The sequence below is a fragment of the Hemiscyllium ocellatum genome, chromosome 46 (genome assembly GCF_020745735.1).
Source record: "Hemiscyllium ocellatum isolate sHemOce1 chromosome 46, sHemOce1.pat.X.cur, whole genome shotgun sequence".
Lineage (NCBI taxonomy): Eukaryota > Metazoa > Chordata > Chondrichthyes > Orectolobiformes > Hemiscylliidae > Hemiscyllium > Hemiscyllium ocellatum.
Genome location: NC_083446.1, coordinates 25,399,652 through 25,414,884, shown reverse-complemented (window position 1 = coordinate 25,414,884; position 15,233 = coordinate 25,399,652).

The window sequence follows — 15,233 nt, the reverse complement described above, 5'->3', positions numbered from 1 at the left end:
ACATGCAACAAATTGAAATGATTGAAGACTGGCATCTGTGATTTTTTGGGCATCATGATGAGGGTGAGGTGTATCATCGACTCAACACTTCTGGCAGAGGATGGTGCAGATAAAACATCCTTCTCTTTTACACTGATGTGCAGGTCTGTTCCATTACTTAGGATGGGGATGTTTGTGGATCCCTCTCCTCCAGTCATTTGTTTAATCGTCCATCACCATTTATAACTGAACGTGACAGGACTGCAGAGCTTCGATCAGATCTGTTGGTCAAGTCCGGTAGCTTTAATGAGTTAGCATCAGGTTAAGGTTCATGTGATTCTGACTCTGACATGTTCACCCACACTCGTCACTGAGCCATAGATGCTGTTGATGGCAATGACAGACTGAGGTGTTATCCTGGCAAAATGTTTCAGATTGTAGTTGAATGCTGTTCTGCTTCTCCCGCTGCTGTGGTCTACAGCACTACATGAATACGCAGTTTGGAGCTGCAATATCTGCAATGCAATTCTGCTGTCTGTTCCCCAATCCTCACTGAGACCCATTCACCCATCAGCCCTGTACCCAGTGACCTAACCTGGTTTCTGATGTGGTAATACTTCCATTTTCAAACTGTCATTCTGCTGAGGATCACACTCCCCGGGTCTTGCTCCCAATCTGACACATGCCGCAAAAGTATTTAACTGATCTTAATTCAAATATTTGATTCACCTGAATCTTTTTCATTGAGAAATGCCATCTTCTGTGTTTAAAGGGAATGTGTTTCCTCTGTTCCTCTCCCTGACCATGAATAAGAACTCTGTAGTGTCAGTGATGCCAGCCTTATGTAGTTTCAGAGCCAATGAATTTTCTGGATTCCCAATCATTTTCACCACATTGTATGTTTTCTCTTTTGTTTTGATGCCGTATCACTCTTGGCTGCCTTCTCCTCCCATGAGTATTTCATCTTCTTGGGGTTGGATTTATGGTATTATCTTCTGAAGTATCCCCACAAACTCCTGCTATTGCTGCTCCATGGTCTTTCCTGCTCAGCTCCCCTTCCAATTAACTCTGGCCAGCTCCTCCTGCATGTCTTTGTAGTTACATTGCTTAATTATAACCACATTACATCTTGAAGAAAGCATTACGTATAAAATGAAAGGATGAGTTGAGAGATTGTCTACGAAGAATGATTGGTGGATTTCTTAACTAGATACAAAAGGAGAACGAGAGAGAGGATATAGATATGGAGATGTGGAAAATGAGAAAACTATATTATCGAAAGAAGTACACGTACTTCCCTCAATGTTTTGGCAATTCCTGTGTGCTGTGGTCCTTTGTACAGTGCATGTACAACAGAGTAATATGTTCAAACGCTGGGTCTGATGCCATAACTTGCCTCTCCAATAATATGACAGACACTAGTTTTGGAAGGAACCCACTAGGCCAACATATGTAATTCCTGGTAGAAAGGGGATTAACTGAAATAAGTTTGGAAACCAGAAACAAGAATTTCTAACACACATTCTGATAAAAATGAGAGACTAGAGTTGGGATCCCAGAAAAGGGGGAACGTTGAGAGAAAGGGAAGTTATTACTTCAGATGAAGATCAAATAATGTTTTAATACTTTAAACATTTTATTCATCATGTGCATCATTTTTCGTCAACTGTGTCTCGGTTGTTCATTCAGAATGCGTTGAACACATATGAAGAGTGTTACTTATCTGAACACACACTGATTAAACAGTGTATATAAAATCATTTTTCCTCAATTTCAGACTGTCCTGTTGTCGTGCTAGCAGGATATATGAATACCAACTGGCCACCAAAAGACATGACCCACTATCACTAGTTTCCATACATACAGAAAAAGAAGGACACCACATTGACTGTGACAACACACACTTCTTAGGACAAAGCCACGCACGAAAGTTCTTAGGAACATGACATTCTAGCGAGAAGTCCATCAACAAACGCATCAATTTAGAGCCTACCTACCTTCCCTTGAACAAAAAACTGGAAATGACATCATGCACCTTAAGAAACCAAGACATAGAAAACATCTGAAAACAAACCATCAAGCTCAGTGAGTTAAAATACATACTTATTAATTGTTATCTTTCTCTTAATAGTGGAATTTGCGACTACTTTGTCGCTCATGTTTTGACAGATTACGAGGTGAGGTGAGCTTTTCTCAGTGTGTGGTTTTAATTAACAGGGGAGTTCAACATCGACATTATAACAGTTTGATGGCTTTTCATGTGGGATTTAGACAGATGTGGGGTACAAAAGTTCCCAGCAGATTCCATCACTTGGTAGTTAGTGACCTCGATCTTCAAATAAAACAGGTGAGAAAATTCATTTAATTTTGTTTCCTTGTGGTTGGTTAAATTAAAAGAAATGGCTTTTAATATTACTAAAGAGGTTCTGAGGTTTAAAGGTGATTCCCAAATTTGCCGAGGAAGTGTAGAAAGACAAAGGGAGGGCATACTTTTAAAATTATCATGTAGATTAGAATTGGGTTTCACCAGAGACAAAAGGAAAGCTGTCATCATAATGGAGTTGGTCAAGCACTTTGGTCTATCATAGAAGCAGGAAACTGCAGTCGAGTTCGAGAAACTTAAATTGCAAATATGACAACTGGAGTTAGAAGATAAAGAGAGAGACAGAAAGAGAGTGAAGATAGAGAAAGAGAAAGAGAGGAAAAAGGAAGAGAGGGATAATTTGAGATTCTGAAGTTTGGAATTAGATAAGGAAGTTAAATTAGCAGGATGAAGATGAAGCGAGAATGTAGGGATGTATACAACTATGTTAATACATTACCATATTTCGGTGAGAAAAAATGCCCAAACCGTTTTTGTTTCATTTCTAAAATTGGCTCGGCAGATGGCATGTCCAGTGAACTTGTGGGTACTGCTATTTTCTGAATCAGTGGTGCTGGAAGAGCACAGCAGTTCAGGCAGCATCCAACGAGCAGCGAAATCGATGTTTCGGGCAAAAGCCCTTCATCAGGAATAAAGGCAGTGAGCTGGAAGCATGGAGAGATAAGCTAGAGGAAGGTGGGGTGGGGAGAGAGTAGCATAGATTATAATGGGTGAGTGGGGGAGGAGATGAAGGTGATAGTTCAGGGAGGAGAAGGTGGAGTGGATAGGTGGAAAAGAAGATAAGCAGGTTGGACAAGTCTGGACAAGTCATGGAGACAGTGCTGAGCTAGAAGTTTGAACTAGGGTGAGGTGGGGGAAGGGGAAATGAGGAAGCTGTTGAAGTCCACATTGATGCCCTGGGGTTGAAGTGTTCCGAGGCGGAAGATGAGGCGTTCTTCCTCCAGGTGGTGAGGGAGCGGCGGTGAAGGAGGCCCAGGACCTCCATGTCCTCGGCAGAGTGGGAGGGGGAGTTGAAATGTTGGGCCACGGGGCAGTGTGGTTGATTGGTGCGAGTATCTCGGAGATGTTCCCTAAAGCGCTCTGCTAGGAGGCGCCCAGTCTCCCCAATGTAGAGGAGACCACATCGGGAGCAACTGGTACAATAAACGAAATTAGTGGATGTGCAGGTAAAACTTTGATGGATGTGGAAGTCTCCTTTAGGGCCTTGGATAGAGGTGAGTGAGGAGGTATGGACACAGGTTTTACAGTTCCTGCGGTGGCCGAGGAAAGTGCCAGGATGGGAGGGTGGGTTGTAGGGGTGCGTGGACCTGACCAGGCAGTCACAGAGGGAAAGGCCTTTGCCGAAGGCGGAAAGGGGTGGGGAGTGAAATATATCCCTGGTGGTGGAGTCTTTTTGGAGGTGGATGTTGGCGGATAATTTGGTTTATGTGAAGGTTGGTAGGGTGGAAGGTGAGCACCAGGGGCGTTCTGTCCTTGTTACTGTTGGCGGGGTGTGGTTTGAGGGCGGAGGCGTGGGATGTGGACGAGATGCGTTGGAGGGCATCTTTAACCACGTAGGAAGGGAAATAGTAGTCTCTAAAGAAGGAGGCCATCTGGTGTGTTCTATGGTGGAACTGGTCCTACTGGGAGCAGATACGGCGGAGGCGGAGGAATTGGGAATCCGGGATGGCATTTGTGCAAGAGATAGGGTGGGAAGAGGTGTAATCCAGGTAGTTGTGGGAGTCGGTGGGTTTGTAAAAAATGTCAGTGTCAAGTCTGTCATCATTAATGGAGATGGAGAGGTCCAGGAAGGGGAGGGAGGTGTCAGAGATGGTCCAGGTAAAGTTAAGGTCAGGGTGGAATATGTTGGTGAAGTTGATGAATTGCTCAACCTCCTCGCGGGAGCACGAGGTGGCGCCAATGCAGTCATCAATGTAGCGGAGGAAGAGGTGGGGTGTGGTGCCGGTGTAATTACGGAAGATCATCTGTTCTACATAGCCAACAAAGATACAGGCATAGCTGGGGTCCATATGTGTGCCCATGGCTACCTCTTTTACCTATGGGTAATGCTAGTTCAAACTAAGCTGGTGGGTGAAGCTTGAGAAGTCTGTGCAATGCTGTCACATGAGGGAGCAAGAGATTATGCAGATGTCAAACAGGTTATTTTGAGTGCTTAAGAATTGGTACTAGAAGGATATAGACAGTGGTTCAGAAATATAGAGACAGAACCAGGACAGACTTATATTGAGTTTGAAAGAATTAAACACAGTCATTTTGATAGATGGGTGCAGGCCTTAAAAATGGATAAGACCTGTGAGGCTCGAAGGGAGATTATTCTGCTGGAGGAGTTTAACGACTCACTTCCAGAGATGGTAAGAATTCATGTGAATGAACAGAAAGTTCAAGAAGTGAGAAGCATGGCAGAAATGGCAGGTGAGTACGCATTGGCACATGAGATGAAATTTAGCTTCTGGGAGGATTTTCATCCTGTGAGTGATAAAAATTTGGAGAAGGGGGAGATCCTACACTACAAAACATAGAGAAAAGCACACTGGCAATAGGTTACCCCAGGTGAAAAAAACAAGTCCAAGGGGTTGAAAAGAAGTGAAAGGCCTCAGGTGTTCTTACAATAACGTAGTGGAACACATAAAAATTACAGTGCCGATGGTTTAAGAAGGGCACTGTGGAAAGGTGTTTTCACTGCAGTAAGTTGGGACACACGGTGCTGGGCATTGAAGGAAGACACTTTGGTAAAAGATGGTATAAAGGAGTTTAAGCCAGTGGCATTAGTGAACCTGGTAAAGGAGACAGAAGAGTGCACTGCCCAGGCAGGGGCTGTGTATGGAATCAGTGCCTGGTCTTTATAAAGAATTCGCCTCCGGAGATAAACCTTACTAAGGAAAAACGGGGTGTGGGGGGAGGACAAGTAGTTATATTTTTCCAAGATACGGGAACTGCTCAGTCTCTAACAGTTGAGAGGTAAGGAGCCGGAAAGGCACAACAGATCAAGCAGCATTCGAAGAGCAGGAAAATCGACATATCAGGCATAAATCCATCGTCAGGAATGTGGTGGGGAAACAGGGGGCTGAAAGAGAAATCGGAGGGTAGGAGCTGGACAGGTGGGAGGGTCACTGGAGAGGCATAGGAAGAAATAGGTGGGAGTGATTGTGATATGTCGGAGGGGAGGGTGGAGTGGATAGGTGGGAAGGAAGATGGACAGTTAGGACAGTTCAAGAGGGTAGTGCTTAGATGAACGGCTGGATCTGGGTTGAGTCTGGGGGAGGGGAGATTCAGAAATTGGTGAAGTCAACATTAATTCTGTATAGTTTGAGTTTTCCAGCTGTCCTACCACCTATCCATTTCACCCTACTCTCCAACCTTTCACCATCAGACATCACTTGAATCTACTGATCACCTTCCAAGTTACCTTCCACCCAGCTCCACCCCCACCCGCCTATTTAATTCTCAGCCCCTTCCCCCTCCCTTACCCCCCACTTTCCTGATGAAGGACGTATGCTTGAAACGTCAACTCTCCTGCCCCACGGATGCTGCCGGCCTACTGTGCTTTTCCAGCCCCACACTTTTCAACTCTGATCTCTAGCATCTACAGTCCTCAATTTCCCTCGGCCGCTAATAGGAAGAGATGGAAGTATTTTCACTCTTTCTGACATGTTACTCAACAGCGTGATAATTTGTGGAATGGGGACAGAAATTAAGCATTCCCTGTGTAACATCAGGTTGGAGTGCCAAATCAAGTTTGGGGAAGTAACAGTGAGAGTGAGTGATAGAGTGTCAGTTCTAGGAATACAGTTTGTTCTTGGGAATGATTTAGTAAGGTCCAAGGTGGGAGAGGCAGCCCTTGTGGTGGAGAAGCCAAAGTAAGACTAGGGAACTGGGTAGTTAAAAGAAAAATACCCAGGGATTTTTCCAGATTGTGTAGTAACAGGATCCCACTGTCATAAGTTACAACAGGAAGGAAAATCGAAAGAAAAAGCCAAAGGAGTTGATGTACGGAAGAATCAGGCTAAAGCATTTCTAGTGGCTGGAATGCACAAGGATGTGGTTATGTTTTGTTGTCGATGTCATACATGCCAATGGTAGGTAAGTCACAGGCAGTATTAAAACTAGCATCTTTGTTGCCAATTCCTGTATTCGAAGAACCTTTCACATGGGTTACTCGCTGTGGGCTACACAGTGTGATTCAGTCAGACCAAGGGTCTCATTTTACCGTGCAGCTGTTTAAGGACGTCATGGATAGTTTCGGCATACAGCAGTTTGAATGAAGTGCATCCCATCCCGAATCCCAGGGAGCCTTGGAAAGTTGGCATCAGAACCTGAAGACAATATTAACAGTGTACTGTCAGAATTACCCGAACGATTGGAATAAAGGCGTCTCATTATATTGTTTCCCGTAAGAGATGCCCCAAATAAATCTACTCATTTTACTTCCTTTGAGTTAATATTCGTACATGAAATGAGAGGTCCTTTGAAATGAATGAAATATAAATTGACAGGACCGAAGTCGGAGATTTCACACTTGGATTATGTATGCGAGGTGAGGGAGAGATTAGACCGCATAGGTGAGTTATCTAAACAACACCTGAAGAGGGCACAGTGTAGAGTGAAGCAGGTGGCAGATAAAAACTCTGAAACTTTGACGATTTCCCGTGGTGATGACGTATTAGTATTGCCACCAGTGGTAGGAGATCTCTTCAAGCCAGGTTTAATGGCCCCTTTCAAATTAAAAAGTATGTTGAGTCTAACAGTTAAACTATCTGCTAAAGCTACCGGATATGACAAAAAATGTTAGAGAATGTTGTGTGAATGAATAATGCTCCAGACACAATGAAGACTGAGGAACAGAGTTGTGGCCAGATGAACAAATTGTGCAGGTTATCTGTATGATGTAGTGATCTTCAGCAAGTGATTGGAAGCTCACATTTTACATTTGGCAGAGCATGTTGAACAATTACAAGGAGCAAACTTAGTCATAAAATTAAAGAAAACAGAATTTGCGAAGGCAGAGGTGACGTTCTTGGAACATTATATTGGACATGGAAGGTTGACCTCATGGAACACAAAGATGAAGGGCTTTGAGGAATTTCCACGATCATCCTCGAAGAAAGAGATGCTTCGACGTTTAGAACTGAATGGATTCTATCGGAAGTTTGTTGCAAACTTCAGCAGCGCATTGGCATCACTGATGGATTTATTAAAGAAGGAAAGAGAATTGTGATGGACAGAACAATGTCAGGAGGCATTTGAGAATTAAAGGATTAATCACCACGCCAGTTTTCGCTGCACCAAATAGATTGAAAATCTTTGAAAATTGTGTTAGATGCTCGGGATATAGGGCTCGGAGACATACTGATACAGAAAGATGATGATGGAATTGAATGGACAATTGGCTTCTTGTCGATACTTGTCAATGTCCACCAGAAAGAAATACAAAGTCTCCATTATTAAAAAAGAATGATTAAGTTTTGCACTGGAGTGACAATATTTTAATATTTATATGCCAAAAAAATGTCAGAGATGATTGTGGATAACGACAAACCTCTCGCATTTTTTGAATATTTAAAGGCCAGAATATGAGAGTATTTAATTGGAGTCTTATCTTACCGACTTTAAACTTACAAAATGTACATGCTGTGGGTCCTAAAATGTCCAGTCACTTTAAGACAGAACGAGTTTTGCTGAATAGAAAGTACAGGCACAGATGTCAGGTAAACATCAGGCTGTTCCATATGTCACCATTAGCTGGGAAATGGGTACCTGAGTTTTGGTTGCTGTTTTGACAACAATTCAAATACAACCAAACAGTTTAAATAACGCTCAGGATACCAGAAGCCAACAGAATTTGAATATTAATGTTTGGACTCATGGAAAGCAATCAAATTAGGAGAATTATTGTATCATGGGGAGTATATAAACTCAGCATTTTGAAACGAGAGGGAGAGCCACTGCGACCCAACAGCAGAGTAACTGCTGTAGAGCAGGAGTGCTAACTGGCCATCTCAAACACTTTCTATCAAAGACACATGTCCATGTAAAAACTACTTGCAGTAAAAAACAATACATGACCCAGAGAGATCAGCAGCTGGAAGAGTGATCACAGCGGGGAAGATGGATTCTGTGTGGTCTTGAGATTGTAATGTTTAATATGTGGGTTGTTGGAACAGCATATTTTTACAGAGTTGGAATCAGATAGTAAGTAGCTAAGAAAAGAGGGGCTTGTATTTGTGAAGAGTTGCTGTTTAGTGTTCACTATTAAAGTTAACAAACCAACTTGTGACTTTTTGTGTAAATAGTGGAACGTAGGAGATCTGTGTCACTCATATTTTAACAGATTACGCGGTGAAGCGAGCTTTTCTGGGTGTTTGGTTTTAATTAACAGAGGGCTTCGACTTCACCTTGTAAATGTTCATCCACGCTCACCCCATTTCCCTGCAGTTGGCCCATATCCTTCCATTCCTTTCCTATCCACATATTTATCCAAATGCTTTTGAAATGTTGTTCATGTACCCCCCCCTCAATTACATCTGCTGGCAGCTCATCCACGTACCGGCCTCTGTGCAAAGAAATGGCCCCTCAGGTTCCATTTTTCCTTCCCCACTAACCGTAAACTGATCCTCTCTCATCCTCTATTCTCTAAACCTTGGAAAGAGACTGAGACCATTAACCCTATCCATACCCCTCGTGATCTTATACAGCTCCATAAGGACTCCCTCAGTCTCCTACACGCTAAAGAAAATGTCCTAGCTTGTCCAAACTCTCCCTATAACTCAGACCATTGGGTCCTGGCAACGTCTTTGTCAATTTCTTCCGCAGTCTTTCTAATTTAATAACATGAACCACATAACAAGGTGACAAAACTGAACGCAATACTCCAAGTGCGACCTTACCAATGTCCTGTGTAATTGCAACATAACTTCCCAACTTCTGTACTCAATATCCTGCCTGATGAAGGCCAATGTGCCAATAGTCTTATTCACTGCCCTGTTTACCTGTGACTTCACTCTTAGAGAACGGTTTGCACCTGAACGCCAATGTCTCTCTGCCCACTGCACCCATTAAGGTCCTCCCTCTCACCATGAAATTCCTACCTTGATTTGAGTTTCCAAACTGCAAGACCCCACACTTCTATATTAAATTCCATTTGCCATTTCTCGGCTCACTTCCCCACCTCATTAAGGTCCTGCTGCAATTTCTGATAAACCTCCTCACTGATCATGCTCCCAATTACTTTAGTGTCATCTGCAAACTTACTAATCATACCTTGTACATCTTCAACCAAATCATAGATAACAAACAGCAATGGACCCAGCCTCCGGTCTGACAAGCATCCTTCCACTAAACCCTCTGCTTCCTACCATCAAGACAACTGTGTATCCAATTGGCCAGTTCTCCCAGCATTCCACGTGATGTAATCATCCAGAGCAGCCTGCCATGTGGAACCTTATCAAAGGCCTTACTGAAGTCCATAGAGTCTACATCTACCGCTCTGTCCTCATCAAAATTCCTGGTCACTTCATTCATGAACTCTAACAAATTTGGGAAGCATGATCGCCCACTCACAAGTCTATGCTGACTGCTCTGAATCAAACCCTGTGTAAGTAATGGGTGCAGTCAATGGTATGCTGTCCTTCATTGTAAGATAATTTGAGTACATAAGTAAAACCACCTTCTTGCTGTTGTAGAGCCTTGATGAGATAGCATTCTGGGACACTCTGTACAGATTTGATCACCTTTGTAAGGAATGATCTCCTTACCACAGAAACGGGTGATGGTATCATGAGAATAGAGTGAAGAAGCTGAGTGTTTAATCTGTCGAGCTGAGAGACGAAGAAATTGTGATGCTGAAACACGAGGAGTGGCAGCGATCTCTTATTTGCAAAAGAGACATTGACAGTGAGAGAAATTCCATTCTTTACCCAGGGTTGATTGGTTTGGTTTATTGCCACGTGTACCTCAATACAGGGAAACACTTTATTTATGAGCAGTGAAGGCAGGTCATAGTAAGCATGGCCAGACAGATAATAGAGTGAATATAGATTTGGACAGAGTAAGGCATTACAGGTTACACTGAACATGACGTGCACTAGACAAGATCAACATTATTTGAACTTAGAGAGTCCATTCATCAGTCTAACGTGACTTTCCTAATAGCTTATATGACTAAATTAACTCTCCCCACGTTATTGTGCAGTCGGCGTGTGAACCCGTACTGAACGTCAGGTTACTCACAATCCCCAACAGCAGCCACAATACCTTCCATCTGAAACAGGTAGCCATTCCCACCACCTTCCACCCTGCATAGAGAACACCAGGCTGGCTTCTCGGAGATGGAAGGTGCCTTCTTGAGACTTCACACAAGACATATGGCTTCCCTCCTCACCGCGAGAAATCCATGTTAAAGTACCACGTGTGTGTCATAAGCAACGGAGTCAGGTGGAACAACGTGGAGCAGTCTGTCTGTGCAGACTCTGCTCCATTTGGTCATCATGTTGGAGCATCAATTAGGAGACAGTGGGGACTGTCGATACTGGAGGTCAGACTAGAGAGTCGATTGCTGGAAAAGCACAGCAGGTCAGGCAGCATCTGAGAAGCAGGAGAATTGATGTTTCGGGCGCAAGCTGTTCATCAGGTATCAGCATCAATTATCTCATGTGTCCCTGTGTAAGTGTGTTGAGGGGGAATGGCCTCCTCCTGTTCCTGTATCAGTGGCTCAAGGGGCTGAATGGCTTCCTCTTGTTCCTGTGTAATTGGCCAAAGGGGCTGAATGGCCTCATCCTATTGCTGTGTCAGTAACTCAACGCACTGACTGGCTTCTTCCTCATCCAATTGGACAGGGCCAAGTGTCTGACTGGGTTACCCCCGGTTCCTGTATGACAGCTCGATGTGCTGATGAGTGTGATGATGCTGTAGCTTTAAGATGTTATTTTGTCCTGGTTTGTTTTAAGAGAGAGATTGGATGATTATTACCAAGCTGGTTAGTTCAGGCCACTGTGTAAACAGCGAAGGAGGCCTTGAGTTTATTTTAATGCAGCCTGAATGGGTGTGGTCAGCTCTCACAGATTAGGATCTCTGGGCTTTGGTTTCTCAGCAACATCAGAAACTATTGGGGTCTCCACAGAGTTAGAAGCTTCAGTGGATGTCTCCTGTCTGCTACTCTCTCTGAATTTTCTCTTGATGCTGTTTTTAATTCCTGGATTGGCAAAATGTTTGTGACATTCTGTGTCTGAATAGTCCTTTTTGCCAGGGGCTGTGTTTATGGGATTTTCCTACATTGGAACAGTTCACTAGTAATAGTTCCTAGATCCATTATTCTGTTAACTTGGCCAATAGAATTAAGTTATTCTAAATTCCTCTTTCTTTGGTTTCATTTTATCTTCTGTGTTTAAGTAAATGGTGTTTTGCTTCACACCGTGTTGTTTGACTAGTCACATTGCATCGGGAACAGACACTTTACATTTCCTTTAAAATAAGAAAACATTAGAGTCTCGGCTACCGCGTTCAGATATTGTCGAGGGGCTCTGGTGTGGCCCACCACAATAGAATCCTTCTCTTCCTGAGTAATAGGCTGGAGGCACTGGATGAGCTGTCCCTGTTCTTCTCCAATAGTGTCAATGGGCTGAACGACTTCCTCATATTCCTGTGAAACCAATGTGAGGTGCTGAATGAACTCTTGTTTTACTGTGGCAATGTGCAGTGCCAGGCAGTGCTGTTACATGAATGTTACTGACCCTTTAACAGCACAAGCCTCAATAGAGTCTGGGTCTTGCTGCACATGGACACAGTACAGTTCAGGAGCTGACGGGGGACAAATTATTCTGAACATTGTGGAATCTTCAGTGACCATCCCCACTTCTGATCTTATGGTGGGGAGGGTGGGGGTATGGAGACATTGATGAAGCAGCTGAAGATGTTTGTGAAGTGGAAGCTACCCTGAGGATCTCCCACAGAGGTGACCCAGGACTGAGATGGTGAACACCTTCCTTTGTGCCACGCTTGACTCCAAACACTGGAGAGTTTACTCTGATTCCCATTAAGTCCACTTTTGTTCAGCTCCTTGATATCAACAGAAGTCAACCACTGCTTTGATATCAGGGCCAGTCATTTTTACTTGACCGCTTGAGTCAACCTCTTTTGTTCATATCAATAAACCATGATATAGGAGCAGCAAGGGTTTTCTTCAAACAGGTGGCATTGAATGTCAGGATTTCTCTTCTCAAGGGTGTTCGGGGAGCCAGATGACTGAAAGTATTTGAAGAGGAGGTAGATGGATATTGACCTGTCAGAGAGTTGAGGGCGATGAAGAATTGGGTTTGAAAGAGGATATGAGACCAAGAACAGATCAGCCATGATCTTAGTGAAGGGCAAGGCAGGCTTGGGGTGTGAATGACCTGCCCCTGTGTCTGATGTTCTCACATTCTGTTATTGGAAAGTTAGTGGGTGTTATTTTCATGGATGTTCTGTTATTGAATGTTGCCATCAGGGAGACCAGAGGATTTTGTGAGCCATCGCTGGGTGAGGTATGGGGACTGTATTCATAGTGAATTTGGGTCTACAACATGACCCACAAATGGAGCACAAGTTGCGGAGAGGGGAAGCTCTGTAAAGAGAGATGAGGGGCCTCTTTCATACCCAGCCTGGGTTTTACAATTACATTTCTCAAATCACCTCAAAGCGTGTGGGGCTTTCTTGAAGGGCCGAATGATCTCTGTTTCTGTGCACCAGCTTATAGGAGTAAGTAGCCTCCAACTGCTCCTGTCTAGTAGGTTTGAGTGGCTGGATGGAACACAGGAACATGGGACTGAGGGACAGGAGTGGGTCACTCGACACTTTGAGCCTTCTCCACCAGGCACTAAGATTGTGGCTGATCAGGTTGGGGTCTCAGCCCCAGTTTCCTGGCTGTGTCCCATTATGCATGACTCAATTCTCTGTCAAATATTTGACTAACGTAGCTTTCAATCAATGTGAACATAGAGGCACGATAAACTTCCAGCGACGAGGATTCCGACTTGAAATGTCCTTTCAGAATTATTCGTCATCCCTCTTAAAGAATCAGACAGTCATGCAGAACGGAAACAGACCCGTTAGTCCAATCTGTTCACTTCGATCAGATATCAAAACTGATTTTGTCCCATTTGCCAGCATTTGGCCAATATTCCTCCTGTGATTGTAACCGCCTTGACCACTTCCTCTGACAGCACTTTCTGTACACAGACCACTCTCTGTGACACATTTATCTTCAGGTCCTTTCTAAATCATTCCTCCTCTCCCCTCCAGCCTATGCTGTCTTGTTCTCGACTCCCCTATCCTGGGGAGCAGAACACGGCTGTTCAGAATATCCATGCCCCTGATGATTTTATAAACCTCTATGATGTTACCCCTCAACCTCCGACAATCCATGGGGGAAATACCTCAACCTAATCAACCTCTCCCTAAAGCTCAAACCTCCAGTTCTGGAACATCTGTGTAAGTCATTTCTGCAGAAAACCAAGTTGTACACAGTTTTCTTAAAGTGGCCTCACCAACGTCCTGTACAGATACAACATGCCACCACAACTCCTATACTCAATGCTCTGAATGATTAATGCAAATGTGCCACATGTGTTCTGCACCACTCTGTCTACCTGCGACTCGACTTTCAAGGAACAATGTACCTGCGTCCCTAGGTCCCTTTGTTTCACAACACCCCCCAGGCCCTTACCATTAAGTGTATAATCTCTGCCCTGATTTGCCTTCCCAAAATACAAAACCTCGTATTTATCTAAATTAAACATCACCTGCCACTCCTTACCCCTTTGTCCCATCTAATTGTGGTCTCGTTGTACTCTGCAATAATCTACTACACCACCTTTCTGATGTCATCTGTAACCATACTAACTATGGCCCCAATATTCACATCCAAATCCTTTACATAAATGATGAAATGCATTGAACTCAGTACTGATTCTTGTAGCACACTGCTTCTCACAAGCCTCCAGTCTTAAAAATATCCCTCTTCCTTCAAGCCAATTGTGGTGAGCTTCTTCTGTATCCCATGTGACTGAAACTTACTAATCTGTCTACAAATCAGAATGAAATACGAGCTATGAGGAGAGGCTGAGTAGGTTAGGTTTATTGTCACTAGAAAAAAAAGGAGATTGAGGTTGTCAAAATCGTGAAGGGTGGATAGAGACAAGCTTTTTCCCAGAGTGAAGGATTCAATAACGAGAGGTCGTGCTTTTTAAGTGAAAGGTGGAATGTTTAAGGGGATAGACACGGCAGGTCATTCACACAGAGGGGGGTGGGCGTTTGGAATGCGTTGAAGGAAGAGGTGATAGAGGAAGGCTGGTAGATTCATTTAAGATGCATCTGGTTAGATGCATGAGTAGGTGGGGAGCAGAGGGATACAGATGCTGAGGAATTGACGGACAGATTTAGACAGTACATTTGGATCGGCTCAGGCTTGGAGGGCAAAAGGCCTGTTTCTTTGTTCTTTGTTCTTTAAATGAACACCTTGCTGAGGTCCATATAGACAATGTCAAACAAACTGTTTTCATCAATCTTTTTTGTCACCTCTTCATAAAACTCAGCCAAATTAATGGGACATGATTTCCCATGCAGAAAGACACTTTGTCTACCCCTTGCCTTCCCAAATGTATGTAAATGCTATTCCTCAGAACCCCCTCCAACAACTTACCCACCACTGACATCAGGCTCCTTTTCTAGTCCCACTCCTGCACTGCTCACAACAAATGTTAAATGTAACCAGGTCGGTGATATGGCTGATGATATCGGTCTCAGACTGGGTCAGGCCAATATCCCTCCTGTGATTGTACCCGCCTTGACCACTTCCTCTGACAGCACTTTCTGTACACACACCAGTCTCTGTGTGAAACAT